Source organism: Acinonyx jubatus, chromosome A1, assembly GCF_027475565.1.
Source record: "Acinonyx jubatus isolate Ajub_Pintada_27869175 chromosome A1, VMU_Ajub_asm_v1.0, whole genome shotgun sequence".
Taxonomy (NCBI): domain Eukaryota; kingdom Metazoa; phylum Chordata; class Mammalia; order Carnivora; family Felidae; genus Acinonyx; species Acinonyx jubatus.
Window position 1 is genome coordinate 37,574,255 of NC_069380.1, and position 3,790 is coordinate 37,578,044.

Genomic DNA, 3,790 nt, shown 5'->3' on the forward strand with positions numbered 1-3,790 from the left:
TAGGCAGTTTAAATGTCTTTTTGAATAATCAGGTTTCATATGTTCAATCTATTAAAAATCTATTTAGGGGTACGTGGGTGCCTCATTCAGTTAAGCCAGCTACTTTTGATTTCAGCTCATGTCATGATCTGACAGTTGGTGGGATTGAGCCCCGTGTTGGGCTCTGTGCTGACAGTATGGAGACTGTTTGGGATTCTCTCTCCCTCTTTCTCTGCCCATCCCCTGCTCACTCACGTGCATGCTGTCTCTCAAAGTAAATAAATAAACATTAAAAAAAAAAAAAACTACCATTTAAGAATATGCACATGTGGGAGGGTGGGTGGGCAAGGATCACCAGTGATGACCCCAGGCAAAGCTGGTGCTCCTGCCCCAGTGCCCAACTGGTTGGACCTGCTTAGGCATGATCTCCGCGACCCTCATCTTCAACACCATGGGAAGCCAAGGCTTTCCAAGTTCTACAAGCCCTACAGAGAAGATACACAACAGCCAGTCATCAGGGAGACATTCTATTTAGTATCTAAGAGAGATGAAAATGTAATTTCTTAGAAGGAGAATTGTTAATTGGAGGATCTGACAACAAACTGATTTATAGACATTATGCAACATTATACTTTGTCTTCTATGTGGATTCTTCACAAAGTGAACTTGGCATTTTAAATCCAATTCAATCACCCAGGAAGCCCAAGATTCATGGATCTCTTACCATGTGTATACAGATCTGACCCCCTAACCCACCAATCCCTGCTTCCTGAAAATCTTTCATAATGTCCTTAGAACTCAAAGTATTTGTGGAAACATTAGACAAGCGTTTTGAAAATGTCTGTGAACTGGATTTAATTTACAACGTAGGCAAGGTTCACAATATTCTTGCAGAAATGGTGATGGAGTGAATGGTATTGGAGACAAAAATGAATGAGATTGTTACACAAATTCATGCACAAAATAAACTGGAGAAATCTGAGGCTGGCTTTGCAGGATCTCTAGCCTGTGCTGTATCAGCTGTAAAAAATATGAATCTTCCTGAGATCCCAAGAAATATTGACACTGCTGATATCAGTATAAAAAAGAAATATTGATATTGCTGATACCAAACCTGCCCTTTATTTAAAATAAAAAATTAAAAAGGCCACTCCCAGATAAAATCCAGGGGAAAAGTCATTTAAGTTTACCATGCAGTTGTTTACCAAAAATAGAAGAGGAGAGTCTTAACTTTTGCTCTTGGATTGAAGTCCAGATACTGTATAGAAGTTGTGTGAAATCAGTATGGAAGCTGAATGTTGCTTTTTTTGCTCAGGGATTTTGAAGAAACTGAGTAGTACCCCTGTGATATTTCTCTTTCTTTTCTGAACTACATTCCCATATCCACCTAAGGCATGCCTCTATGGACTGACTACTACAGTATTTCAAAAAGTGTTTGAGACATTTCTTTAAATTATGTCCTTTAAACAATCCAAATGTTGTTTTTTGTATGGTTCACAAGAGCAGCATTCCACAATTCTTTCTCTCATTTGTTACAATTGTTATTTAAAAAACCAAGTATGTATTGCGTGAAAACATTATGACCTTTGTCTCTCTTTTTAAATTTATTTTTCAATTAAAAAGGACCATTTTATTGATAGTAAGTACCGTTCACCTTAGAAAAAAGAGCTTTGGAAAAAGGCTGATTTACTACATGGCCTCAGCATGAAGCCTAGGGAGGGCCTTCTATATCATAGCAAATCTAGATAGTACTATCAACATACTCAAATTTCATGGGAGAAAACAGTGGTAATTGGGTAAATCAAAACACCCATTTCTTGTACGAGCTGCCTCTTCGAGAGATGTGCAAAGGTGATATATCACACTCCATTCTGGCCACTGCTGAGGTCATTCTAGGTAGTCAGTCTGTTTTCTGGATACTAGCCTTGGTAGTCCCATCTTGTTGTCCTGGATTTCTGATGCCCATTGAAGGGAGCCTCAGCACACCAGAACAATAATTAAGTCATGATTCTGTCTACCGCCTGAAGTGGCTATGCATAACAAAGCAGGAAACCATCTTCCAATATCTGTATGCCGACTTCTCCCCTCTGTGGGGGTTTGTCCTCGAACTTTACCTATGTCCTCTCCTCTCAGTGAGTTTCTTTTTGTTTTTTAAAGGGTGACTTTGATCTTTTACCTTCCTGTATTTTCTGTGAAAAATGTGTCATTATTGGTCATTATTTTTATTATTTATTTATTTATTGTCAAGTTAGCTAACATAGAGTATAGCCTTGGCTTCAGGAGTAGATTCCCATGATTCATCAGTTATTTACAACACCCAATGCTCAGCCCAACAAGTGCCCTCCTCAATGCTCATCACCCATTTTTCCCACCCCCTAACCCCCCACCCCCATCATATATCAATTTGTTCTCTGTATTTAAGAGTTTCTTATGGTTTGCCTGCCTCTCTGTATCTTATTTTCCTTCCCTTTCCCTATGATCTTCTGTTAACTTTCTCAAATTCCACATGTGAGTGAAATCACATGATGTCTGTCTTTCTCTGACTTATTTCACTTAGTATAATACCCTCCTGTTCAATCCACATTGTTGCGAATGTAAAGATTTCAAGCTTTTCCATCACCGAGTAGTATTCCATTGTGTGTGTGTGTGTGTGTGTGTGTGTGTGCATGTATACACATACATGCCACCTCTTCTTTTTTATTTATTTATTTATTTATTTATTTATTTATTTATTTATTTATTTTTTAATATATGAAATTTATTGTCAAATTGGTTTCCATACAACACACAGTGCTCATCCCAAAAGGTGCCCTCCTCAATACCCATCACCCACCCTCCCCTCCCTCCCACCCCCCATCAACCCTCAGTTCTCAGTTTTTAAGAGTCTCTTATGCTTTTGCTCTCTCCCACTCTAACCTCTTTTTTTTTCCTTCCCCTCCCCCATGGGTTCCTGTTAAGTTTCTCAGGATCCACATAAGAGTGAACACATATGGTATCTGTCTTTCTCTGTATGGCTTATTTCACTCAGCGTAACACTCTCCAGTTCCATCCACATTGCTACAAAGGGCCATATTTCATTCTTTCTTATTGCCACGTAGTACTCCATTGTGTATATAAACCACAATTTCTTTATTCGTTCATCAGTTAATGGACATTTAGGTTCTTTCCATAATTTGGCTATTGTTGATAGTGCTGTTATAAACATTGGGGTGCATGTGGCCCTAAGAATTGGCACTCCTCTGTCCTTTGGATAAATTCCTAGTAGTGCAATTTCTGGGTCATAGGGCAATTCTATTTTTAATTTTGTAAGGAACCTCTACAGTGTTTTCGAAAGTGGGTGCACCATTTTGCATTTGCACCAACAGTGCAAGAGGGTTCCCCTGCCTTCACATCCTCGCCAACATCTGTTATAGCCTGAGTTGTTAATTTTAGACACTCTGACCAGTGGGAGATGATATCTCAATGTGTTTTTTATTTGTATTTCCCTGATGATGAGTAATGTTGAGCATCTTTTCATGTGTCTGTTTCCCATCTGGATGTCTTCTTTGGAAAAATGTCTATTCATGTTTTCTACCCATTTTTTCACTGGATTATTTGTTTTGGGGGTGTTGAGCCTGACAAGTTCTTTATAGATTTGGATACTATCCCCTTATCTGATAGATCATTTGTAAATATATTTTCCCATTCCATCAGTTGCCTTTTAATGTTGTTGATTGTTTCCTTTGCTGTGAAGAAGATTTTTATCTTGATGAGGTCCCAATAGTTTATTTTTGCTTTTGTTTCCCTTGCCTTTGGAGACATGTCAAGTAAG

At 38.5% G+C, this 3,790-nt stretch overlaps 1 pseudogene; it reads left to right on the forward strand.

Moving 5' to 3' along the window:
* The first annotated feature begins 400 nt into the window (after positions 1 to 400).
* Positions 401 to 1,076, forward strand: LOC106970595 (AP-3 complex subunit sigma-1-like; annotated as a pseudogene).
* Positions 1,077 to 3,790: the final 2,714 nt, after the last annotated feature.